This window comes from Alligator mississippiensis, chromosome 12, assembly GCF_030867095.1.
Source record: "Alligator mississippiensis isolate rAllMis1 chromosome 12, rAllMis1, whole genome shotgun sequence".
NCBI classification, from domain to species: Eukaryota; Metazoa; Chordata; order Crocodylia; family Alligatoridae; genus Alligator; species Alligator mississippiensis.
In genome coordinates this window covers 26,714,948-26,742,700 of record NC_081835.1, presented here as the reverse complement: position 1 = coordinate 26,742,700, position 27,753 = coordinate 26,714,948, and the positions used below count along the sequence as shown (strand labels likewise).

The following is a 27,753-nucleotide window of genomic DNA, read 5'->3' as shown; positions in this document are numbered from 1 at the left end:
CAACCAAAAGTCCTTTTTCAAGTACATTGGGAGCAAGAAGAGGGCACCAGGCAATGTAGGGCCCCTGCAAGACACAAACGGTAATCTGGTGGCCACGTCAGACAAGAAAGCTGATATTTTTAACAGTTTCTTTGCCTCTGTTTTCCTGAACAGGGACCAGGATATCCCACCTACCAGAGGTAGGGACAATCTTGGGGATAGCTCTATCAAGCCTTTAGTCAGTGCAGGTGTAGTTCGGGATTTTCTGGAAGGGCTAGACATTTTTAAATCTGCAGGTCCAGATGCCCTCCACCCAAGGGTGTTGAGGGAGCTGGCAGGGGTCATCGAGGAGCCTTTGGCCCGGCTGTATGAGCATTAATGGTCATATGGCCAGGTGCCGGCGGATTGGAAACTGGCTAATGTGGTCCCTATTTTTAAGAAGGGGAGGAAAGAGGACCCAAGTAATTATAGGCCTGTAAGCCTCACCTCGGTGCTCGGGAAGCTCTTGGAGAGAATCATCAAGGAGCACATCTGTGGGGGGCCTGCAGGGGAGATCATGCTCAGGGGCAATCAGCATAGCTTCACCAAAGGCAGGTCCTGCCAGACCAACCTGATTGCCTTTTATGACCAAGTAACTAAATCCTTGGATGATGGTGTCACTATGGACATAGTCTTTCTAGACTTTAAGAAGGCCTTTGACACTGTCTCTCACCCCAACCTCATCAACAAATTAAGTGACTGCGGCATTGATGTTGGATGGGTAAAAAATTGGCTGATGGGGAGCACCCAGAGAGCAGTGGTGGACGGGTTGTACTCAACCTGGCGAGATGTGAGCAGTGGGGTACCCCAGGGCTCGATCCTCGGGCCCGCACTGTTTAACATCTTCATCAGCAACTTGGACAAGGGGGTGGAAAGCATGCTGTCCAAGTTTGCTGATGACACTAAGATGTGGGGCGAGGTGGACACATGAAGGGAGAGAGAAGCTGCAACTAGATTGAGACAGACTACAAAAGTGGGCAGATGAGAATAGGATGGGGTTCAACGTAGACAAATGCAGGGTGCTGCACCTTGGGAGAAGGAATCCACAGCATACATACAGGCTGGGGAGTTCCCTTCTTGAAAGCACAGAGGTGGAATGGGATCTCGAAGTCATTATTGACTCCAAGATGAACATGAGCCGCCAATGCCAGACCACAGCCAACAAGACCAGCCATACCTTGTCATGTATCCAAAGGTGCATCTCAAGCTGGTCCAGAGAGGTGATACTCCCCCTCTATGCGACTTTGGTCAGGCCGCAGTTGGAGTACTGCGTCCAGTACTGGGCGCCACACTTCAAAAGGGATGTGGCCAGCCTGGAGAGGGTTCAGAGGAGGGCCAGCCGCTTGGTAAGAAGGCAGTAGGACAGACCCTATGAGGAGAGACTGAAGGACCTGAACCTGTTCAGCCTCAGCAAGAGGAGGCTGAGGGGGGACCTGGTGGCTGCCTACAAGCTCATCAAGGGGGATCAACAGCTAATAGGCAGAGCTCTTTTCTCCCCAGCACCATCTGGGGTGACGAGGAACAATGGTCATAAGCTGATGGAGAATAGGTTTAGGTTGGAGATCAGAAGGCAACATTTTACAGTTAGGGTGGCCAAAATCTGGAACCAACTTCCCAGGGAAGTGGTCCTTGCCCCTACCTTGGGCATAGTCAAGAGGAGGTTGGATGATCAGCTGTCTGGGGTCATGTGAACCCAGCATTCATTCCTGCCTGTGGCAGGGGGTCAGGCTAGATGATCTGTTCAGGTCCCTCCTGACCCTAGCTACTATGAAACTATGAAACCTTGGCATAAGGAGTAGAATTATCCAGGGGCCAAACCCTGAAATCTTTAGGGGTCAGTTGTGCCTCCCCGCCTCTTTTATATGGCTCTGTGGTGGTATTTGGAAGCAACAAGGAACTTCACACACTTGGTCTGGCCCATATAAGAGAGGCCCAGAACTGCAAATCCTATGCTTACACATGGGCTAGGGACAGAAGTTACATATAAACCAGTTTAAGTGATCAGAAACTGGTTTAAACCTGTAACAGAACAGAAGCTCAGTGCAAATAAACCAGTTTCAAAATGTTTGAAACTGGTTTAAGATAAACCTAGTTGACTGTAGTATCAGAATTAAATGATTTAGGTCAAAACGGTTTATGAAACTTCTGTCCCAGACCCCTGCCTGGTTCAAGTTAAATCACAGTCCCCCAGCATCCCAGAAAGCTTTCCAGCCCTTGGCTGGGCTGTGCTGTCTGCTCCAGAGAACAGGGCTGGCCCTGCCCCTCAGCTCCCTAGCTGGAGCAGTGAGGGCTTGCTGACAAGGGTCGGGGTGGGGGCAAGCCCAGCTGGGGATATAGCCCAGTCTGCAGGAGGGGGGGACTGCTCCCCTCCCTCAACAAACTCTGGCTGGGGTCTGGGGCCAGGGACAGGGATTAAACACCCCTTCCCCTGCTCAAACTGTGTGGACTATAAATCCCAGAGGCACCTGGAAGTGGGAAGAGAAAGTGATGAGCAACTCTGCAGAGTCCTACTGTTGTAAGTCTGGACTGCAAATCCCAGAGACCTTGGGGGCAGCAGGAAGAGGAAGTGAACACAAAGCCAGAGACCCCGTGCTCTAGTGCCCCCTGGCTTCTGGCCTGTGCTGCTGCTGTCACTTGGCTGCATTTCCTGAATCAAAGGTAAATGTCTGTTCACTTCTGTTTCAATATAATCTGTGCATCTTAGACTAACCTACAAAGACTGAATCAATTCAGCCTCAGGCTTTTTGACTGTCTGTACTTAGCCACGCGGTTCGGCTATAGAACAGCTCTTCCACCAAGATGTGGGGAGGAGGATAGGTTCAGCAGTTGCTGTAGCTCGCTGTGCACCAGTTCTCCTGAGCAGGGAGTGTGTGCTGACCCAACAACTGTGGGAGACTTCAGTCTCTGGAAGGAAAATGCATTCTAGGGCTCTTGTGGAGCACACAAGCGTGGCATTGCTCTCTTATCATGGACTCTGTGGAGCTACCATTAATGTAGCCCTTCAAATTTACTCTCACCTTACTCAGCCAAAGCACTCATCAGCTTTATTTGTTTTCTTTTAACTTCAGAGCTCCAGAATCATGGGTGCTGAGTGAGGAAGGTGCACAATGAGCACACAAGAGCCAACTTCCAAATTACATTAAAATCAAACCTTCTAGGAGAAACTAGAAGGAAAAGAAAGTTGGTCTGGATAAAACGAGACTGTTCCTGACAGATTTTGTGTTTTAAAAATCAGCTGTTCTGTTAGCAGTAAGCAATAAAATGAGAAAGGCAAAGAAATGGAACATGAATGCTTCTCCAACACCACTGAAAAACAATGCATATTCTTTCAGCACTGTCCTTCTGTGCCTTTTCTATACTATTCTCGTTGTAATTCCTTGTGTTGCTTGTTTATTCAGAGCTCTGACCATGGCACTGGATCCAGAGGGGCAACCCTTAATTCTGCTGAGATCCAAGGGCCTAAGGATCTAGCCACATGGATCCACTTGCAGGATCAGGGTCTTAAACTGTAAGTCCTCTACAAGAGGGATTATGACTAGAATGCTATGCAGTTACGCCTCAGCAGGATTGCACGTCATCAAAAAAGGAATGTGGCCCTTGGCATCATGCAAGTAACAGAAAAATGCATCTGAATATTTGAGAACACTATAATGTGAGTACTACAACTCAGAGGAATAATACAGTAAAAACAGGCCATTTGTTCCATTTAACCATGTCTGCTTATATCAGTATGATCATTTTAGCCCTCAGAAGACAGACTGGATTGACAAACTGAAGTCAAAAGTCTTCTGTCCACAGCAGAAGCTCATTTGTCTTAATCTTGACCTAAAGAAATAATCTTTAGGGTTCAAACTCCATTATGCCTTAGGCTAACAAGCTTGCCATTTAGTGCCAAATATGACAGTATTTTCTGCGTGCAAGCACCTGTCAGGTAGCAAGTGCACTGTAAGCAGCAACTCCAGCCACAGTCCATAGATGACTTAAAATTGGTGCTTTCAAAATGGCATATATTAAAGGCCCCCATGTCATTTATACAAATCTGGCAAATTTGTATATAAATAATAAGGTTACATTTTCTTCTCAGATCTTCTGATTTTTTTTTCCTTTGGGAGACTTGTGATTTTAACAATATTAATTTCTATTTGCTAACCTTGTCCTTATAAATGAGGATGTTCATTAAATTAATGTTAAGTGATGAGCACTATAATTAGGACACATTTAAAATACAGTGCATCCAAATCAAAGATTACCTGAGATGTTCCCTTTCTTATTAAGATGTAATCTGAAGGAAGACTTACTGGTTAGTTTAAGAGAGATGTAATTTCCCATTCCTATACCATGCTCATTTATGCAATGTATAGGCCAAAGGAATGCACCTCACACTGACACTTTGTGGTACGATGTTTCTTCATTCTAGCTAATATATTAATACTTCAGAGAATGTGGATAACAGTGTGTGTATTTTCCTGGGACTGGTGACAATAAATTAAGAGGAAAACAAAGGAACACAAAATAATGGGTTGGGTATAACTAAACACTGATGATTTATAGAAGAAAGATGAGATGTCACAGCTTGATGAGATGTTGCCCTGTATATAGCTCTTGTGGTTTATTTCATTCCACTAGGGGCATGGCCTCACTGAGTAAACACTTCTTGGACAGCATTCTTTCAAAAAGATACTAATGATGGTGATAATAGGTGCACCATAAATATTATGACTACTTTAAATGGGAGAGGTTCCCTGGGTAAACTACAGAGACTTAGACATTCATGGAGTTAACATAAGGATGAATCTGGCTACCTATATTTATTTGTACCAAGGCCTCAGTCTATGCAATATTGTACATATACTTAAGCATGTGGGAGGGGAATGCTAATGGCATCAGTTTAATACATGTTAAAGACCAACAATCTAACATCTGCATTCTGCAATACTTATGTTGGCAGGTGCTATAGGCACTTCATGTTCACAAAGACCCACAAACAGCAATTTCTAAAGCATTTTGACTGCTTTACTACATACTTGTCTGACTCTCATAATGGCTTTCATCAATATAATGTTTAAGTGCCTCGTAATCAGTTATACATTTAACTCACCACACCCTGGGAGGTAAGGAAGTGCTATTATCCCCACGTGACAGTCACAGAATTGAGACAAAGGGACGTGTAAGTATTTTCTCCAAGTCACATAATGAGCCAGTAATGAAGACCTTGTTATTGAGTCCAGCTCTCCCAAGTCCCTGCTCTGAAGGGCAACATTAGCACAAAAAAAAAGTAAGTATAACTGACTATGAGTCACTTGGGCTGAAAAATTTTAGAAAGTTTCCAGTTGGCACAGGAGTGAGGCTCTTGAAGAACTTTCCAGTAGAAAGGGGAAGGCAAAAAACCCAATTGTTTTAAGACTGAGGCTCATAAATTTTGGAACAGGAATATTTGGTAAGAGTTGCCTGCAAGGGACTGTATTTGATGACCCACTAGGCCTCTTCCACTCCTACATTCCTATACTATTTAGCTTTCAGTGGGTGCATCTACACAAGATGCCCACTGTGCAGTCATTTAGTATTTGCAAAAAACCAAGTATTAAATGACTGCACAGTACCGCCGTTACTGTGCAGTAGATTCCCAGCACAGTTACCTGGTGATGCTGACTGCACAGTAGCTTGTTACTACTATGCAACAGTGTCACATTATGGTTCGTTCCTGGCAGCACTACTGCACAGTAGTAACGAGCTACTGCACAGTAAGTGTCTCATCTAGATGCACCCAGTAAGATGTAAAATAACTAATATTGCTCCTCACTTTGGTAAGGCTTTCCCTCGGAGCATGTCAAAGAACCACAGATACATTAAGTAGGTCTTATATACCTACTCCCTCAAGAAATTACCCAAAGCCCTTTCTACAGGTAAGACGACGGGAATCTACCTTCCAACCTTTCTTCTCCCTCTCCCTTGCTTCTTCAGGTGCTATTGGTAGGGAGGCAAGCACAAGGTCACAACCCCACAGTGTTGCTTTTGTACAGCAATGAAGGAGCTCAAGGACATGAAAGTTCCACCCTGAGCTGCACTGCAATGTGCCAGATGCCTTCTGCCATCCCTACACACAAAGCACAGACACATCAAATCAGCCTAGTCCAATGCTGAACTCTTTTATATACTTGCAAAGGACTCTCTGCTGACCTTTGAACAGAGGTGGTTCTGACCACATATTTTAATTTGATCATAATAGCAACAATTCAAAAGGCAGTACAAAAATTCAAGTAAACACACAAGAGGAAAAAATTGGAGCCAAGAGCCAAAAATTGGAAAACAAGCCAAGCGCCAAAATATTGGAGCATTTCACAGCTTCCAGATCAAAGTTTGTGCCAGTATCAAAAGAATGAAGAAGTCTATTTCCTTACAATCCTTAGACATGCTTGTGCTCCACCCTAAACTTCTTCCTTTGCCCCTTCTTACTTGTTCCACTCAGACTAGCAAGCCTCTTGCCTCAGGGGCTGAGCTGTGTTTTGATCAGCTGATCTATGCCTCGAAGCAAAACTCCCAGAGGATAATCGGATGAGATGTAGTTTCTTCCCTTGTTTTAATTCCCTTAAAAATCCTACTCCCTTCTACACAGTTAGTATTTGATTAAAACAGTAAAATTAATTGTATATAGGTTTGCCATACAGTTCCTGTTGAATGTTTGCCTGACAGTGGTTTCAACCATTTTTCATTTGCGGACCCCTAAAAAATTTTGAATGGAAATGTGGACCTCTTTGAATTGTAAGTGTGGGTATTCACATACTTTTGTTTGATTGTAGTCATCTTTCGCAGACCCTTTGGACAGTCTGCAGACTCCCAGGGGTCCGCAGACCACAGATTAAAAACCACTGGCCTAATATATTGAGCAATGCTGTGAGAAGGTCATCTATAACAGAGAAAACACTGGGGAGATGCATACATGTATTTTGTTGAACAAAACCTCTTGCTATCTATGTGTTAAATTTATCATCATCATTGGCCATTCAGGTTGATTTTGCTCTCACACTTACACTAATGTATAAGATATGCCTATAACTATCCAAAGTTCACTGGAGATACCATATTTACTCAAATACAAGATGAGTTTTTTCTCCACTCAGCATGGGGGCTGGGGGAAGCCCCATATCTTACATTTGCATACAAGGGAAACTTATTAAACACATGGTGTACATGTCACTGTATGGCAATGTTGCTAGGGTGCCATACTTTAATACTTTCTTTTGGAAGTACTAAAGCACGGCACAATACAGGTGGTACTACGCAGTGCAGCTATACCAAGAGAGCGCACTGTTACAGCAAAATAGCTGGTGATCACATGTCAACCCGTGTGATTGCTACATTCCCATAGTGTGCCATATGGTGATGAAGCACATCGCTATGTTGCTGTAGGGTGACGTGTAGATGTGCCCGGTCTATCATTAAACTGCTGCCAAAAGCAGCATGTGCTCAGTAATAGAAAACAACTATGAAGTTGATTAAATGCAGCCAACACTGAGCATGACTATAAAACACATGGCCCATATTAGGCAAACATGCTGATGGGAACCTACTACACGGATATGTTGGTACAGCTTATCTGAATAAGACACATTGTAGTGCCCATTGAACGGAGCACAGTCCTCCTCAGCATTGACTCTTTTCCCAGTCATGATGAGCCACTATATTGCATAAATTTTGACTTCCGCTTCACTCCCACAGCTGAGCTATGCCTTTCTTTCCCATTTCCAATTATTCCTGTTTCTTCACCGGCCTTAAATGTCTGCACTGTGCTCCTGTGACTCATGACAAGAGCACCTGGTTCCAGTCATGAGTGGAGGCTAATTAGCACATGGATCCTTTGCGGTGGGTATCTGAAGAACACATACACGCTGAGCAGTGCTGAGCTGTGGGGTCATCATGGTATGAAATGCTGTTGACTGTTAGGACCCAGCCCAATGAACTATGTGGTAAATCACGAGCCTTTTGGCTTTGGACTAGTATCATGCATAGTTTGTACTATATATAAGTAGGTTCAAAAGTTCTGTTTGAAGTATGTTCATAGAGTGCCTGAGGTAAAACTTGCATCAGTTTTTAAAAAGGCAAAATGCATCGATTCTGGGTGAACTAAGTGTCTGGGTACTACAAGCAAATTTATTTCAAGGTCAGTGTTTTCAAATTTGATCCTCACTCCCACATGCTCAGGGAGAGTAGGGTCTGACAGTAAGGAGATGGGGAAGAGGCTGCAGAGGGAAGAAGCTGGGAGGAGGCGGAGGTTAAGGAGGCTACCTGAATCCCTAGATTTATTTTCCCTGTTGTAGCAGTCGGAGGGGGAAAAATTCAAGGCAAAACTCCAATTATTAGATTCTATGCCTGGAAAGTTGCAGCAAGTTTATAAATTTTCCATATATAGAATCTAATTACTGTGGAGTCATCTATATTCAAGTAAATACAGTACATCTATATAGCTGGAATCCAAGACCACTTAGTAGACAGGATGTTTCTCCTTGGGTTACTTTGTTTGATCCAGTCCCTCTTTCTTAGCAGTCTGCCAACACTCAGCCACATATCACTAAGCCATACAGAACATATGTGGAGACACCTGCTTAAAGGTGAATAAGGCCACATGAAGAAAGTATTCTAAAGATTTAGTCAAGACACTGGCATCCACGCTTGGCAAACAAGTTTATCAATCCCACTTAGCTTATGTGGTTAGAGCTGTGCTAGTTCCTCTTCTACTCATGCTATTTCCTTCCTTCTACTTCCCAACACATGAAAGAAAACGAGCCAAGAGCCAAAAGAGAAAAAAGCAGACTTAGAAACAAACAAAATTAGACTCGGGATAAAAAACCAACAATGCCATACTTTTGCAAAAGTCCTCCCTGTTGCAATTCAGCCAACTAAATGGGAGTTACTCCATGGCAGATTCTGGTATCAGATAGTAATAAAACTGGATTTTAAGCATCTAGCTCAGGGGCGGGCAATTATTTTGGGTGAAGGGACACTTGTTGAGTTTTAGCAAGGCATCGAGGGCTGCATGACAGGCAGCCGGGAGCAGGTAAATATTAACTTTCTAAATTTTTTAGGGGCCCCGTGGGCCAGATAGAATGGCCTGGCGGGCTGCATCCAGTCTGTGGGCCACATTCCCCCCCATCTAGCTTGATATAAAGAAAATGCTGTAAAGTGCAGAAATACTCATCATCACCCTGTGGAATTCATTGCTGGAGCGAGTCATAAAGACAAGTAAGCTGGCTGGAGAACTAAACCATTACAGGAACATTAAAGACACTCCATTGTATCTAAGCTCTTCAACATAATATTATGATGAGGGCAATAAAGGCTCATGCTGTAAAGTAAGCCGATAGCCTACAGGTGTCAAAGAAGAATTTATGCATACATTTTTATGCATCATAAGTGTCTTGTGCACAATTTTCTGTTTCATCTTCTGCTGATATGTCAGGTATTGGCCAATACAATCCTACTGAAGCAGACCCCAGCCTAGCATACACAGATCAACAATGGTGATTTGTATAGTCTTTTACCATGAAAATATAGTTAACATCAAACAAGCAGAATATTCAAAATGTGCTTTGCAGAGGCCTGGCCAACACAAAACAGCACTATGCAGAATTGTGCAGAGGCACAGCTAGTTATCAGTGATGACAGAGAATACAGACCACCACATTTGTTTCTGTTCTTTCCAAGTTTAATAACACTGTTATTTAAGTTCAGTAAGACTTCAGAAAGATTCAGTTTTCTACTAGGAAGCTAAACTACAAGACAGGTAAACTGTACAAGTCTGTTTGGCAATCTAGTCTCTAGTACATTTGTTGGAAGTTCTCATAGGTGATTAATCCCAGTCATACTTTCCTTGTATTTCCCTTCAGAAGTCTGGAGAAGTGGCCTTTTGATACTACCTGAATATGTTTTATGTTAATGTGGAACAGGATAAAGCTTTCATCTGGCAGAGCTATTCAGCAGAAAAGGAGCATCCTAAGCGTACTGATGTAGATCTTTTAGTCTATAAATATTCAGCAGCTTTGGCACACTATTACCATCATATGGAGTATGAAATATAATAGAGAAAAAGAATAGGCAACCCCCGATCAATGTCAAGGACCAAATATTAATGCAAAGTAGCCATGCAGCACCTATAACAAAATACAGTCAGTGTGACACTGAAGTCTCCTGGTCCACTGTAGAATATTTGTACTTTGGTAAGAACTGCAAATGGAACCCAATCCAATACCCACTAAAATTAACATGATCTTTCTGCAGGTTTCAATGCCTGCCTGCCCACCCCCACATAACACCCCCCCCCCAACAACCAAGAGTCAACAGAACCGATAACTACCATGACCTTAATTTTAGCAGATGAGGCTTTGTTATATTGTATTAGCTACAAAACTTATTATATTATACAGTCCAATGATACAATACAGATAATTACATAAAAAATAGGTGTAACGCAAAATTAAAGCATTTAGAGGGGTATGTGCAAAAAATACTTGGTGATGCATGTAATATTTTATACACCCTCTGATTTTCAGTAATCAACAAGGCACTAAGTACTGATGATAATGTGGATACACTGCGAGCTTCCTGCACTCATACAGCATTCACTAAAAGTTGAGGATTTAATCCCAGCATGCACTAGATCCAGTTTCACTGAGAAGAACCCTCTCCTAAGTTTATTCTCTACTGTTCTGGTTAAGGTTCTGGAGGAGAGGACCCAAAACACTGCAAGACTAGGGACTGAAATGAGAATGAGCTGAGCTCTGGTACAAAAAACTGCCAAAAAGCCAATAAACTTATATTTGTATTTTGTTCAGGAAGGAAAGCTTAACACCCGTTCACTAGTGTTTTATATCATTAAAATCCTCAGTGAGTTAGGGAGTTTGCAAGAACAGAAGTGTTCCTGTGTTGGTTGCAGTGGGCAACTGTTGTGTGTACCAATTGTGCTAACTCATAAAGAGCTCTTTCTAACTAAGCCCAGCTTTTTTGTTTACACATACCTCCGCCTCATCATTTGAATCTGGCTGTAGATGTCTTTCTTTACACCTATAAAAACACTGTTTTTAGGTTTCTTTGCCTCCCAAACATCCGTGTGTTTTCTTTTTGTATCTGGTTCATATGCTATTTGAAGCAGTAGAGAAAAATCACCCTGATAAGCATACTATAGAGGGGAAGAATAAAATTGTAGTTAAGGTACTGAACTAGGATTTTGGAGCTCTGGTTCAATTCCTGAATTACAATGTCTACAATCATTTTTATCTCAGATCCCTATCATACCTCTTTTTATCTCAGATCACTATTCATACAACAAGATTCTTTCTTTCTTTCTTCTGCCCCTTGTCTGTCTAATATATGTAGATTATAAGCACCATAGGACAGAGACTGTCCTCTGTACATGCATATACAGCACAAAGCGTATTGGGCACTACTCTTGGTTAGGAAATCTAAAGTCAACTGAAATATAAATGATAAAGAATAATGTTACGGAACCAAAAAGCAATCAATATGTAGCAAAACCCCCAGTTCTTTTTTTTAAATTTTAAAATGCATTCCGTCCCCTTCCCCAACCATATCTGACTTTTTCTCTCTCTCTCTATTCCTTATAGATAAATATAAGTGAGCTAAGACATAGGATAAGCTTCAGCATTTTATTTTGGTAGCAAGTTGTATTTTTGTTTCTTTTCCTTCTTTATATTGTATAATTATTATGTTGATATTGATTTTTACTGTTTCATATTACTGTTTTACTGGTACTTATGATTTAGGTCTATATATATAAGTTAGCATAAGTCATGTCAAGTTTCCATCTTGTGTCCCCTGATGTCATAACCTATGACTCAGACCTACCCCTCCTATGTAACTTGGTTCCTGGATGAATGGGGATGAATGAGGGTGCCTGAGAGACAATGGCAGTAGGTCTAAAAATAGCTCCTTCTGAATGACCGAACCATCAATACCAATACCAGGACCAATGACCCAGCCCTTGGAACCACCCTGAGCATTCAAGAAACAAAAGGTGAGGCAAACCATTGTGCCAGGCTGCACGTGCTCAGTAAGAACATCTGGAACCCTCTGGAACAGGACTGACATTGCCTGGACAGGCCCTCCCCATAGGACATCAGAGGTAGTCTGCCCCCATAAAAAGGGGTAGCGAAGACTGACTCCTTGGGGACGCCCTCTCCATCTGGACTAGCATCACGCCACACCACCTATCCACCCAGAGGCCCTGCCAGCGACCCCGCTCTGGACAACACCTACTGGACAAAGACCCCTTTCCAGCCTGCTGGATAGGTAGCTATCCCCCCCACCCCCTCTTCAACCAAGGACTTGGACTCTGCTTCTCTTCCCCACCTGCACTCCAGCCCTTCCACTGAGTCTCTTTCTCCTGCTGCCATTGTGAGTGCTTGTGTGTGTGTGTGTGTGTGTGTGTGTGTGTGTGTGTGCATGTGCGAACCAATAACTTCATGGGGCTGTGCAGCGTGTTTGTCTGTTTAATAAAACTGTTATTTGGACCCCTGAGTTGGGTTTGCTTTTCTACAGTCCGGCCCTGCTCCAATCTCTGCTCCTCGCCCCTCTAACTTCTCTCATTTCTCCCTCTCCTGTTTCTGGCTCACCGCCACCTCCAACACCTGTCCTGAGCTCTTCTCTGCCTCCAAAACCCCTGTTTCTTTGCCACTGTCTTATCCCCACTGCCCTTTTCCCTGAGCTCCCAGGTTTCTGCCTCAGTTTCTTTCCTGGCTGTCTCTTCCTTGACACCATTTATCTGCCCCCGCTCCCCATATCTCAGCTGTCTGCCTCAGTTTCCAGTCCCAAACTCCCAGGTTTCTGTCTCTCTCTCTGTCCTGGCTGTCTCCTCCTTGCCACCAGGCTTTTTTTTTCACTTGCACCAGTGACTTTGAGTAACCCTGGGGCCACTTGACCTTAAGTACACCCAAGCCTCAGTTCCTCAGCCAGCTTCTCTCTAGTCCACTGGTTCTAATCCTGGTTCTGGCAACTTTCACTCCCTACACTTTAACTCTCTCTCTCATCTTAACCTTCGCCTAAGTATCCCAGGTACCCCAAGCACACACATACATACTGTACCACCCAAGTTAGGAACTCACCTGTGTGTATGTGTAGGTGGGTTGTATGTATGTGAGCTGGTGTGTGTGTGTGTATATATATATATATATATATATATATATATATATATATATATATATAGTCATTGTGTGCGTGATATACGAATTAGTGATCTGTGTATGTGTACTGAGTGTGCAGGTATGGACAATTGTTTTTTGTCTAACTTTTGAGGTGTACAGTGTATGTGCTTGAATTGGTGATAGGTATGCATGTGCCTAGGCTAGTTTGGATGTGTATGTGCCTAAGTTGGTAGTGTGTGCATGTATGCACCCAATTGATTTGTGTGTTTGTATATGTTCAACTGTGTCACACCCTTCTGTCTAACAGCGCAATATTGAGATCCTGAGAGTTGGCCTGACCACACAGGGCAACAAATACATATTAGGAAGCTGACCTAACACAAAGGTGGGGGTTCACCACTTAGGATGATTCATCCTCACACAACTATGGCCTGATTGGTCATCCCTTTCTTGATGCCCATTGGTCCATGCACACAGAAGGCAGGAAGCCACTTGAACACTTAAACAATTTGCAAGGAAACAGCATTGGTCTGCTTAGCATTATCTATCCTTAAGCCATCAATGACCATTCCTGCTCTTGCCTGATACATGGCCTTGACATCCTGACTGTGACCTCAGACCTTACTGCTTAGCTGATATACAGCCATGGTGGCTATTTTTCATTTGTATTCTTTTCCCTGCGCTCAGCACCAGCTTCATCCTTACCAGCAAGCAGGGAGTCGGGGCTGTGCGCTGCCCCCTGCCTGTACTGTGGGGCTGGGGGGCACTGGGTGTCAGTGGGTGTGGGAGCCAGCAGGAACGTCGGGCCTGCACCAGTGTCGCAGAGCCAGTGCCAGCGGGGCCCAGAGCAGGATGGCAGGAGCACAGGGTCCCAGCCGGCAGGGGCTCTATGGAGCCGGGCCAGCTCCCCGCTCTTCCTGCTGGTGCAGCACAGCCCGGCTCCACAGACCCCTGCCAGGCAGCGCCCCGCTTTGGGCCCCACCGGTGCTGGCCCTGGGACGTTGGTCCCAAGACGGTGACCAGGGGGTGGGGCACCTGTCAAGGGGCAGAGCTACTCATGTGGCCCTCGACAGCCTGCCAAAACTGGGTAAGCGGCCCTCCATCTGAAATAATTGCCTGCCCCTGCAGTAAAGGAAACCTGAGAAGCCTTTTAACTGGGCATTGTCGCTGAAGTCAAATGTGACTGAGCAAACACAATTCACCTATACAGATGATACAGAAGAAAGCAAGGTGAGTCACTGGAAAAGATACGCTTCAGATAGGATATGCTGTACACGTTTTCTAGAATCTGAGGAAGGTGTTTTCTATATCTTATAATAAGACAGATTTGGTCTATTTCAAGGAAGGTTCCATGGGTTTTTTGGTTGTAGCCATGTTTGTTGGTCTACGCACAGAGGCAGGCAAGGTTCTTTGGGTAAATGAGATATCTTTTATTAGAACAACTGAGTAGTTGGAAAAAAGTTCTTGGCAAGCTTTTGGGTGCAGTCACCCTTCTTCAGGGTAAAGAAGGGTGAATGCCTGAAGAAGGGTAACTGCACTCGAAAGCTTGCCAAGAACTTTTTTCCAACTACTCGGTTGGTCTAATAAAAGAGATCCCAGACTTTAAATGAAACACAGTAGTGGATCAACCAAAACGAGTCAGTATTTACCAGCTGCCAGTAGTTAAGTGATGAAATGCTTCTGTATCTGAAAAAGTGACAGCTACATTATTGAAAGCGAGTCAAGAACAGGATGAATATAAGAAGACACAGGTTCATTTCCATCTGCCTGCTGAAAAGCTTTGGGGCCACATTCTGTCCTGTGCTGTGTGGGTGCACTAATGGCAGGGGGGGGAGGGAGAGAGGTTTAATGGCAGGGAGGGTTAAATAGGCAGCAGCCAGGGAGGATTCCCCACTAACTTATGAACCTATTCTGGCACTATGCGACAAGAGAGGAGGATCAGGCTTCAAGGCTCCTACTATTTATGCTGTGGCTTGAGGGTGTACTATGGGAACCCAAAATGTTTCTCTTTTAGCAGTAAAAAGAGTCTGACCAAGTATGCCTGTAATCCAGGCAAGTCAACCTACCTTGTCTGGGTACAAATAGACTGTCAGCTTCCTTGCACATAGTCCATATCCCAACACTACTACCCTTTCAAATAGCAGGCCATGTGACAAAACTTCATACTAGTAAGAAAGGCTGAACACAGTCCTCCCTATCCTGTCACAGAAGCACACCACATTGTGTTATGAATTATATTACTTTCTAAGAGGCTCCATCACGAGCCAGAGCTTCCACGATGGACTGAGGCGCCATTGAGCTAGGTGCGATAATCACAGAGGCTTACTGCAATACTTTAAAGTTGTTTTCTTACTGAATGCTTAAAAAAACCCATATAAACACACCCCCACATAATGAACAGGAGCATGTAACACGAATACTGCAGAATAGAAAGCACTGCAGGTGCTAGAGACAATTTTTCTTCCACTCCTGTCATCCTTCTTCACTTCATCTTTCCAACTCATTCTCATTCTCATGTGAAAGCAGATTATTTCTCCTTTCCCTTGAGCTATCAATATCTCTTCTGATCTGCTGTCATTTAACTCTTCAATTATGCTGTTTACAGTGACTCTGTAAAGTGCTTTCAAATTCAGTCTGTATGAGAGATACTATCAAGATAGTCTTGTGTTACATCTCACTAACAAAAGTAGCATGTGCCATTCATAAAAAGGGAGCACATGAAAAAAGATTGTGATTCAACCTTCATTTCTTAACATAAATGTAGCATTTTTTTGACAGAGTATGGGTCAGACCTACTGGAGAAAAGCAGTGTATATTATGCAGCAAGTTACTTTTTTTTCCCTTCAGCAGAAACAAAAAAGTTACTATTTTATAAGTGAAATGTTATATAGCATGAAAAAATGTAAAACAGTCAAATAGACATACATAAGGCAGCTGAATCGCCACAATTTAAAGTTATTATAACATCAACAATTTCAGCTGGCATCATCCTGTTAATTGTCCTGCTTCAAAGTGGTACATCTTACAGACTAATATATTTCCCAAAGCCAAAGACACAAACTCAAAATCAGCAGTTACAGCAATGATCTTTATTCCCCACCACAGAAGGCCAGAGTTCTGAAGGACTGGCTATCATGTCATGTCATATTTTAGTTTTCAGTGGGCACATCTACACATCACCATGCAGCGATGTTGCTACGATGCTGTGCTTTAGTACTTCCAAAAGGAAGTACTAAAGCACAGCGCAGTACGGGTGGTTACTGCACTGTGCACATGGCATATGGGTAAATTTTGCCGCTATGGCAACATAGTGGTGCACTATACCTGGGGAGTGCACCACTACGGCAATGTAGTTGGCGATCACGTGTAGAAAAGTGATCGCTGCGTTGCCCTAGCATGCTGTACGTCACCATAGGGCAACATGTACACGCACCCAGTATGTATAACCGCAAGAATTAATTCCTCACCCATGATATTTATAAACAAAGGTTTGACTTCTGATAGGCCAAATCCTGCAGAGCTGACCTTCAGCTAGATCATGCCCCCTTGTAAAAGCCGACTAAAGTTGGTGAAGATCTAAGCCCTTTGTCCTTACACAAGCAAACTGTCTATTGCTTCTACAATTGATATACCTGGGAGTTTGGCCTGAGTGGGTGCGTCCAAATAAGTGCACACGTGCCTCTTGCTGCATCTCAAAGCCTTTTCTGGATGCTGCAAGAGGCATGTGTGGGAACAAAAAAAACAATCCCCGTGCTGCAAATTTGCAGGTGGAGATAAAATCAGACCCCTGAATACTCAGGGGTCCAAAAATACCCCAGGGGAAATACCTCAATGGCTGCCGCTACTGCCCATGAGTGCAGGGCTTTTTTTTTTTTGCTTTTTTTTTTTTTTAAGTGCCAGGAGGGGCAGCCATCAGAGGGTCTGGGGGTGCAAATGACAGGGTGGAGCTGGGTGGGGCAGGCATTGGGGGGCTGCAGGAGCTGGCTGGGGATGGAGCTGGGTGGGGCAGCAATCTGGGGAAGCAAGTCCATGTGGGGCATATGGGCCCTGTGGGAGGGCTTCAACCTGCAGGGGGCAGGGGACCCACCCCTCCTAAGCAGCTTCCCCCCACAGTCCCCCCACACCTACCCACACACTCTATGGCCCCCCACATCCCACCACAGCCACCCACATCCTCTGACCTCACTTCCCACCCCCCTACTGCAAACCCCACATCCCCCCAGCACACACTCTGCATGCCCAGCTGCCAGACAGGATGAGACCTGCTGGCAGGAGCTGTGGCTGCAGGGGCAGCTGTCCCCACATCCTGGTTAGTGAAGGGGTCAGGGGGAGCTCTAACTGCTCTATAGTAAGAAAACCAAAGACAAACAGCAAAACATAGGTATTTAGAATTCATTTTCTTATTATGATAGAGATACTGGTAGACTTCCAAATTGCTTTAACACTGCAGATATATCAATAAAATATTACCCAAATGATTGCGCTCACATTCGCTCACTCTCTCTCTCTATATATATAGTGGTCTTTTGTTTTAATTGTGGGAGAACATGGATTTTGGGATATTTTACAGAGTGACTTTGGGATTGTTTTATCGGGGATTTTTCAGTTCTCAAATAGGGAACATCAGAATTCCTGCTAGGTAGGCAAGTGGCAGGACCCAGGCAGAGGAGGCTCTCCAGAGCTGGTACCTTGGACCCAGCTGGAGGTGGCTGACCTCCTGCCAATTGGAGCCAGGAGGACATGCTTTGACAGTTCAAAGCAGGCCACCACACACGGAACATCTTCCAGGTGGTAGCTGCCCAGATGGCCGGGCAGGGACACACATGGCAGTAGTGCCACACAAAGGCCAACTCTGCAGCCACAGCCCACTGGCAGCTGGCCCAAAGGGGCAGATGCCTCTACTAGCTGTGCAGTCCCCATCCGGGTCTGGCAGGTGCACAGCAGGTCACAGCCAGGCAGCAGCTCCCACTGCCAGACCGCTGCAGTGGGTAGAGGGTGCAGGGAACTCTCAGGGTTGCTGTAGCAGTCCAGCTGGCACAAGGGGTAGTGTCCCTAGGTATCAATTGGCTGGGCCCCAGAAGCTCCTGACAGTGAGTAGGCCTGAGCTACTTGCCAGGACAGCTTTCTGTACTGATGGGGCCAGGACAGGGCAGCTTTTTACATAGCTGGCCCCAGGCTCTAACTCCCTTTGGCTGCAGATCTGGGAGGAGCCAAGCAGGGTATTTTGCTCCAAGTGGTACAACTTGCACAACACCAAAGCGCATGTCTGGGTATGTGCGCTGAAGCAAAAAGCCCTGGCTCAAATTTCCACCACTTCTATTTGAGCTGCTGCAAGTGCATGTGCCTGAATGTGTGGATGTGCCCAGTGAGGGCTTTAAGGTACAGAATACAAAGAGTGACCAACTACATTTGGCACAGTCCTTAGCTCCACCCCAGCCTGTGTTTATCATTCTAGGGATGCAGAGAAGCTGAAAATTCAGTATAGCTGGCCAGCTACGGGTTCCCAAAGTGTGCAGTCATTCTTGGGTGGCATGGGAACCATCTTAGAAAATACCTCCTGAATTTCCTCTTTCCAAAGCCACTGTGTTGCAGCTGGGGAAAATGGGCTAAAAGCAGAACACTTTTGTACTCCTGCCATCACTGAACAATGCAATGCCCCCTCCACCTCCCCACTTCCACACTGCTGGGCCCAACTGGTCAATGGAAGTTTTGTCACTGACTACTTCCAGGCCAGGATTTTATCCCTGGTATTATCAGAAACAGTCCTGAGGCTGCTCTAAATTACATAAGGCAGGAGGATAGCACAGAACTAACCCTGACAGAGACTGACAAACAGGAGACACACCACTCACTGGTTGCTGCTGACGGGGCTGACTGCATTTACCTTTAAATATAATGGAAATAGATTTCTGTAATATAATGCAAAGCAATCTTTAAAACAATGTGCATTTGTTGTTTATTTTCCCTTTGTTATTGTAGGGTCTTAATTATGTGTAAAACTGTTGGAGCTTTAAATTTAAAAAATGAAAAGGTGTATGTAAAACATTACTGAGACTTTTGCAAATGGTTTTGGAAAAGATTAAGTACAGCTGTGAGTATCCCTTTAGCTTTGGGGTTTTTTTTTCAAAACTGGTGTTAAAGAAATATGCTATAAACAACACCGCAGCAGGCTCTTACTGCCAAGGTAAAATGATCAAGTAAAAATAGTCACGAAAAGTCCATGATTTTTTATAAAACTGCCCATAATGTTGGAATATTATGAACCCATGACTGCAATTTTGATAGATTCCATAGCGATTTTCATTTTATAACCTGCACTTTAACAGTAACACTGCACCGTGTAACACTCCTCCCTTTCATTGCCACAGCTGAGGCTCTAAATCATGCAGAACAACTATGCTGTAGTTCAGCAGAATGATGACAGTAGGTATATTGGAAAATCTACTCTTGGGGATACCAGTTTTACTGGTGAGCAGGTTAATATGCTGTTTCTCTTCTCAGATGGCACAATGCTAGGTCTCAGGATATGCAGGCATTAGCCCCTGGTGAGGATGGGTAAATCACAGGGTCTGTTATGTTTCCTCAGTCACAAAAATAGGCCCCTCTGCTGTCTGTAAGTAACATTCCAGCTTTGGTAAATGGCAGGAAAACTTGCAGTTGATCAGCTTCACCTAGTGATTAGGAGGCCAATAAGTATTTTAAGGGAAATTCCAGATAGCTCAAAACAGAAATCAGAGAATGTCATTAAGATACATTCCAGCTTAAACGGTTGCACCATCATGGAGTACTATTTATATAAAGCAAAATACCTTACTCAGGCTATGCATGCTAGACTAACAACCAACAGGATCATTACTACATGCTCATCTTGCACCTCCACTTTCTTGGCAGCAAACATCCATAACCCACAAAGCATTGTCATTACTCAGAAGCCCTATCCTCTTCCACTCTCCAGACATGATTTTGGCCCTTAACATGGTAGTTACATATCCTGAAAGAGAGAACTGTCTCACCATAAACCAGCTTACAAAACAACATTCAGGAAGGAACCATCAGTTAAACAAAGCCACTTGCTTTCATTGACAATTTTTGTTCCTGATCTTCTCTAAATATATGTTTCACTCTAAGAAAGAGTGGGTCACATCTTCAGCTGATGAAACTTGGCATGGCTCCATTAAAGTCAACTATGTCAATTTACATCCGCTAATAATTTGGCTCTTATCTGTAACTATTTTCCCTTGTTTCCTTTCCTATCCAGAGCCCCCACCACAGGCACATATGTGCTTCTAGCTTCATTTCATTCACTCAGAAATGGGCAAACAGCTGCTTCCGAAGCTAACAGAAATGCTGCTCCTTGGCTTGGCAGCGAGATGTGCTCTTGACTAAAACAAGCAGCTGCCTCCCATAGACAAACCACATGGACTGCAGTGATTTCAACTCTAGCTGTGAGAGGAAAACGTATTTACCACATTTTAAAATAAATTTTGCACTTGGATTGTGCGCTGTTTGTGGTAGGACCAGGGCTTCCTGCTAAAAAGTGTGGGGTGGCATTTGTATACATGTGTGTAGGTGTCTGTACAATACCTGATAGACAGTCTCTGAATACAGTCTTTTGCCCATAAATCTTGTTCTGTAACAAATTACCATGCTTTTTGTAATTTTAATACTTACATTCTCAGTAGCCGCACAACTCTGAAAGGGGTTGATTTTTCTTACCCTTATTTTTAGCTCAGAAGTTAGTTTTGCTTTCTGTGAGAAATTTAAAAGGAAACTCTTTAAAACCTGTTTCAGTTACTAACTTGAGAAGAAACAGCATTTTTCCATTGTTCAAATGCTTCTTCCATACCAAGTTAACAAAACTGGTTTGAATTTTAAATTTCAGGTTGGTCCATCTGTTGTCTGCACTCCAGGATACTTGGTTATGTTTGGAAAAGATAGCCTAAAAAATGAAAGTTTGGAACTAGAGGTGCACCAATAGAGATTTTGGGGGCCAATACCAATAGTGGATATTTAAGGAGGCATATTAGCCAATACCGATCAGACATCCGATACAGCTGCCACTAGGTGGTAAATCTGTTGTGCTGGAAGGGGAGGGACGGGACATGGGGTACAGATCAATGCCCCCCACAGTGAGGGAGGGAGGGGGCAGGTGCTGCCCAAGGGGGCAAGGGGGGTGGGATGGAGGCACAGCTCGTGGGGGAGAGGGTGGCTCCCACTGCTACTTGCACCCCGGGGGGGGGGGGGATCTGCATTTGCATGGGGCAGGCAAGTGGGCTCTTCTTGGCAGGGGTCTGGGCTCAGAGCGGCCACCGGGGGCACTGGGAGGGAGCTGCATCCACCCCAAATGTTGCCTCAGCTCCGCTCTCAGTGCTGCTGCTGCTGCCAGCTGCCCAGCGCAGTCTCAGCTCTTCCCAGCACATAGATGGAGGCAGGACATGGAGCTGGGCTGTGCCTGGAGGTGTGGGGTTGGGAGCAGAGCAGTGAAAAAATTTGAGGTGGCTGCAGCCCCTCCCAGCACTGCCGGTACCCACTCCAAGCCCAGCCCCCACCAAAAAGAGCCCTGCACAGCATTGGCTCCAACACACCTGCCTGCCCGCCGCGTATCTGGGGGGCACACCTGCCCTCCCGAGGTGCAAGCAGCAGCGGGAGCCATTTCCCCCCAAGAGCTGCTACTCCATCCCACACCCCCATCCCCCTGGGCAGCACATGCCCCTGCCCCCTTCCTCCCTCACCATGGGGGCCTTGATCTGCTGCCCCCCATACCCCTTTTCTCCCCCCTCCCCTTCCAACTTAACAGCTGGAGGCAGCTCTCCATGCTGCTCTGCTTAGTGGCTGCTCCGCTTCATGGCTGCGCACAGCACAGGCATTTATTGGCCAAATTATCAGCCTCAATGGGCCGATATCTGATACATCAAATTTTCTTTATATTGGTACCGATCCAGTATCAGACCGATGTATCGGTGCACCTCTGTTTGGAACTAACATCCTCCACATCTTCACAGCTAGCTGAAAGCACCATCTGAGGGTTTGTCTAAATGGGGAAATCTACTGATATAACTAGAATCATACTGGTATGATCTTCTCTGTGGACAATTAATCTAGAAAAAAGTGTATACACAGGCTAGGGACAGAAATGACATATAAACCAATTTAAGTGATCAGAAACTGGTTTAAACCTGTAACACAACAGAAGTCCAGTGCACATAAACTGCTTTCAAAATGGCCAAAATTGGTTTAAGATAAACCTGGCTGAATGTAGTATCAGACTTAACTGATTTAGGTCAAACCAGTTAATAGAACTTTTGTCCCAGACCGCTTCCTGGTTCAAGTTAACTCACAGTCAGTTGATGCCTACACAGTCAGATGGGTGGCAAATTGGCTTGATTGTCACACCCAGAGAGTGGTGGTGGATGGGTCGTTTTTGACCTGGAGGGATGTGGGCAGTGGAGCTCCCCAGGGCTCGGTCCTCGGGCCTGTGCTATTCAACATCTTTATCAGTGACTTGGAGGTGGGTGTGGAAAGCACGCTGTCCAAATTCGCTGATGACATAAAGATGTGGGGAGAAGAGGGCACACTGGAGAGGAGGGACAGAATCCAACTAGATCTAGACCAGTTACGGAGGTGGGCGGATGGAAATAGAATGGAATTCAATGCAGATAAGTGCAAGGTGCTGCATCTAGGGAGAAGGAACCTGCAACATACCTACAGGCTGGGGAACACCCTTCTCAACAACACAAAATTGTAAAAAATTTCTTCCTAATGTTTAACCTAAATCTACTCTCCACTAGTTTGCACCCATTATTTCTAGTTACTCCCTGGGGTACTCTGGTAAACAGTGCATCCTCAATTCCCTGCTGTCCTCCCCTGATAAATTTATAGGTGGCTACAAGGTCACCCCTCAGCCATCTTTTGTATAGGCTGAAGAGATCCAGATCTCTTAACCTCTCCTCATAGGGTCTTTCATAGAGACATCAATCATGTGAGTGGCCCTCCTCTGAACCCTCTCCAGATCCTCTGTGTCCCTCTTGAAGTGCAGCGCCCAAAACTGGACATAGTACTCCAACTGCAGCCTAACCAATGCCACATAGAGGGGGAGCATCAACTTCCTCGATCTGTTGGTCATGCATCTGCTAATACACGACAAGGTACAATTGGCTTTGTTGATGGCCTCGTTGTACTGCCGGCTCATGTTCATCTTGGAGTCAACTATGACTCCAAGATCTCTCTCAGCCTCTGAGCTGCTGAGGAGGACATCTCCCAACCTATAGGTATGCTGCAGATTCCTCCTTGCTAGGTGGAGTACCTTACATTTATCTTTGTTGAACTGCATCCTATTATGTTCCGCCCATTAATCTAACCTGTCCAGGTCAGCCTGTAACTGCTCCCTGCCCTCTGATGAATTCACTTTGCCCCATAATTTAGTATCATACGCAAACTTGGAGAGGGTGCTCATCACACCCTTGTCCAAATTGCTGATGAAGATATTAAATAACGCTGGCCCAAGGACTGAACCCTGCAGAACCCCACTGCCTACCTCCTTCCAGGCCGAGAACAACCCGTCAACCACCACTCTCTGGGTGCGGTCCCTAAGCCAGTTAGCCACCCACCTGACTGTGTAGGCGTCCACTCCTTGTGGATTTGGCTGAGTGCTCTTTCCATGAGATGTCCGGGTAGCTGAAGTCTCCCATCTGAAGAAGGACTTTTTATTGTCCTTGATAGCCAGTTTGAGTTCGGTTGCAGCTTGGCTTGCCTAGTTCGCTCCCTACAGGTGCAGACCAGTGCAGAATACTCCTCCTTAGTGGTGTTTCCTGTCTCCCATCCTTTTTAAGCCTCTCTTTTTAGTTGTAGGAAGTCCATGAGTTCCCTGTTGAGCCAAGGGAGTTGCTGAGCCCTTTTACCACCTGTCCTATAGGTTGGGACAGATTTCCCTTGTGCTTCTAGGATTGTTTCCTTAAGGAGCAACCACTCATTATGAACTCTCCTCCCTGTCAAATCATGGCCTCTCAGGTTCTTGAGAATAAGTCTTCTGAGCTTATGAAATTTGGCTTTCCTAAGGTAGAGGACTACTGCATTGCTGGCTGACTTGCCAGCTTTGCAATGGATAGTGAAAGTGATCAACTCATGATCACTGTTGCCCAGCTTCCCTTCAATTCTTAGGTCACTGATTAGGTCACCCCCTTCGGCCAGGACCAGGTCAAGCAGCGCCTTATCTCTTGTTGGCCCATAAACTTCTTGAGACAGATAGAGCTCATCCACGCATGTGAGGAAGCTTTGAGACCGACTGGATTTGGCTGAGTGCTCTTCCCACGAGATGTCCGGGTAGCTGAAGTCTCCCATAACTACCATGCACCAAGAGCGTGCAGCCTCAGCCAGTTCCCTGGTGAATTCATGGTCAAGTTCTTGATCATGATTTGGAGGTTTGTAGTAGATTCCTACCATTGTATCCTCTTTGCCATGTTCCCCTCATATTCTCCAGTCTCCAGTTGTCCTCCTTGGCTACCAATTTCACCATGTAGGGGTGTGTAGCTCTCCTTCATGTAGAGAGCTCCACCCCTGCCTCTTTTTTCAGCATGATCTTTCCTGTACAGGATATAGCCATTTATACCCATAGTCCAGTCATAGGAGGAGTCCCACCAGGTCTCTGTTATCCCTATGATATCGTAGACATTTTTGTTTAGCAAAAGGACTGGGTCTTCCTGTTTATTCCCCAACTCCTGGCATTAGTGTACAGGCAAGTAAGTATGCCACTGGAGGCCCTAGGCTTCCTTGCACCTGTGGAGAAGCTCTGTTGCTGGGCTGGGGTAGGAGTGGGTTCCCTTAAGCATCCTAACCTGCTGATTTTGTGATTGATGGGCTTGCTCTGGTGGTTCTCTGCCCATCCCCCAGCAAGCTTAGTTTAAAGCCCGGTTGAGCAGGTCAGCCATTCTGGTTGAGAAGAGCTTCTTCCCCAGTGGAGTGAGGTGGAGGCCGTCTCTTCCCAACAGACCACTGCCTCTCTCTCCGAAGTGTAGACCGTGGTTGTAGAAGCCGAAGCCTTCATGATGGCACCAGTGCTGCAGTCTTCTGTTCATTACCTCAGTTTGTCTCACCCTTCTCAGTCTGGTGATCCATAATCGAAAGGATTGAGGAAAAAAATACCTGTGCTCCTGAGCCCTGGTCCCAGAGCCCTGTAGTCATTCATGACCTGGCTGGGGTTGCTCCAAGCTGGGTCATTTGTGCCCACACGGATAAGGAGCATGGTGTAGTGGTTGGAGGGCCGGATAAGTTTTGGGATTCTCTCAGCTACAGCCCGAATACGGGCCCCTGGGATGCAGCAGAACTCCCAGGCTAAGGGGTTGGGGCAGCAGATCACTCCTTCCGTCTCCTTCAGGAGGGAGCCTCCCACAATGACCACTCTGTGTTTCATCTTAGGGATGATAGGTGGTCACATTTCTTCTTCAACTGCAGGAGGCAGCTTGGCGGGCTCTATGCATGGTGTGAGGGATTTGCAGAGATCCAGGGGGGTGGTGACCCTGGTGCAGTGAGCCTTGGGGTTGGGCTGGGCTGTGCTATCTGCTCCAGCAGAGCAGGGTTATCCCTGCCTCCCTGCTCCCTAGCCAGAGCACTATCACTGCTCTGGCTAGCTGAGAAGGGGGTGGGAAACCCAGCTCCAGACCACAGCCAGGTCTGCTTGGTGGGGACAGAGTAGCCCTTCACAGGCTTTTCCCCTACTCACCAGTGGAGCGGAGGGGGGTGGCCAGATCCTGGGCCAGGCCTGCAGAATGAGACAGAGGAGGGGAGGGGGCTTTAAGCCTTCTCCCTTGCTTACACAGGGCCCCCACTAGGGTCTGTCTGGCAGGGGTGAAGCAACCCCTGACAAGGCTTTCCCATGCTCGCTGCTTGTGCAGAGAGGGTAAGTTGTTGCCAGATGCCAGCCCACTGAGGCACACTGAGGCAGAGGGGAGGGAGGGGGGTTAAAATGGGACTCCCTTGCCTCTGCCTCAGTGTGCTAGCCCAGGGCCAGCATCTGGCCATGCCCCTGCACCCTCCATGAAAATGGGGAAAAGCCTGACAGGGGCTCCCATGCCTTTACAAAGCAGACCCTGGCTGGGGACTTGTGTGGGCAGGGGGAGGACGTTTAAACCCCCTTCCCTTCTCTCTGCCTCAGCATGCCAGCCACTGGAGTGGTGAATGGAGCAAAGCCAGGCAGTAGCTGCTGCACCCCTGCCAAGCAGACCCGGGCTGGGTTCCCATGCAGGTTGGGGAGGAGTTTTAAACCCATCTTCCCTCCCCTCTGCCTCAGCATGTCAGCCCGGCCAGGGCCTGGCCACACTCTGCCCCTTCGCTCCAGCAGGAAGCTGGGGAAAGCCTGGCAGGGAATGCTTCCCCTCTCTCCCCCTAGGAACACCTTGGCTGGGCTCCATGCAAGCCAAGGTGGGGGTTTAAACCCCCCTGTCAATAATACTCAGTGGGCCTGGCCGGGCCCTCGCCCCCTCTGCTCGAGCAGGGAAGGGGGAAAAGTCTGGAGGGCTTCTCTCCCAGTTTCCCTCTAGGCTTCTGGATGCTGCTGAAGGGAAGGGAGGGCTTGGTCTAGATCCCCCCCAGCTTCTAGCCTGAGCCACTGCAGGCATGTGGCTGCATTTCCAGAATCAAACATGAATATCTGTTCACTTGCTTCTCAGTTCAATCTACCTACTTTAGAGTAACCTGAAAACATTGAATCAATTCAGCCTCAGGCTTTTTGACTGTCTGTACATAGCCACAAAGATTTTTACTGGTGTAACTTTGGTGGCATAACTGTATCACCCTAGTTACATTGTAATTTTCCTGGTGTAGACAAGCCCTTCTGGAAGGCAGAGGAATAAATGCAAAGTACTCAGCAGTTCTATAGTTGTAGTAACCCTGCAGTTCTTTCTGGATCTTAAAACTAGTATCAAAAAGTCCAGATGGTCTGGGGTCTTTTCTACAGAATGCTTGCATCATTTCACGTTGCAACAGCAGAATGAATGCACAGATCTCAATTCTGCAAAACAATCCCACCAACCATAGAAAAACAGACCTGGAAGAAAACTAAGGAGGTCATCTAGTCCAACTACCTTCTCAAGGCAGGATTATTCCTGTGTAAGCCATCCCAACCTAGCATTTGTGGCCAGATACAGACATTACACTTTTACTTTCAATAAGTGATTGAAAATTGGTCTATACCAGTAACAGACCAGAAGTTCAACACATATAGACTAGTTTAAAAATGGTGTAACTGGTGTAAGATTTGTGCCCCTCCCCATTCCAAGGGTGAATATGTGTTCTGTTCACTACCAATCTAAACTATATTACTTACAAAAAACTATGTAACTTAGATCAATTCCACCTCAGGCTTTTTGAATGTCTGTACCTAGCCTGTGTTACCTGCACTTAAAAAGCTTCCAATGATAGAAATTGCATAATCTCTCTAGGTAATCTGCGCCAATGCTTAACCAGCACAGCTGCGGAAAGGGATCTTGGAATCATAGTTGACTCCAAGATGAACATGAGTTGTCAATGTGACAAAGTGATCAACAAGGCTAACTGCACTTTATCATGCATTAGCAGATGCATGACAAACAGG

At 45.7% G+C, this 27,753-nt stretch overlaps 1 protein-coding gene across 2 annotated transcripts in view; it reads right to left on the bottom strand.

The window, feature by feature from the left end:
* Positions 1 to 27,753, bottom strand: part of PHF2 (PHD finger protein 2) — a 170,051-nt gene that overhangs the window by 103,795 nt on the left and 38,503 nt on the right. The window lies entirely within an intron of this gene.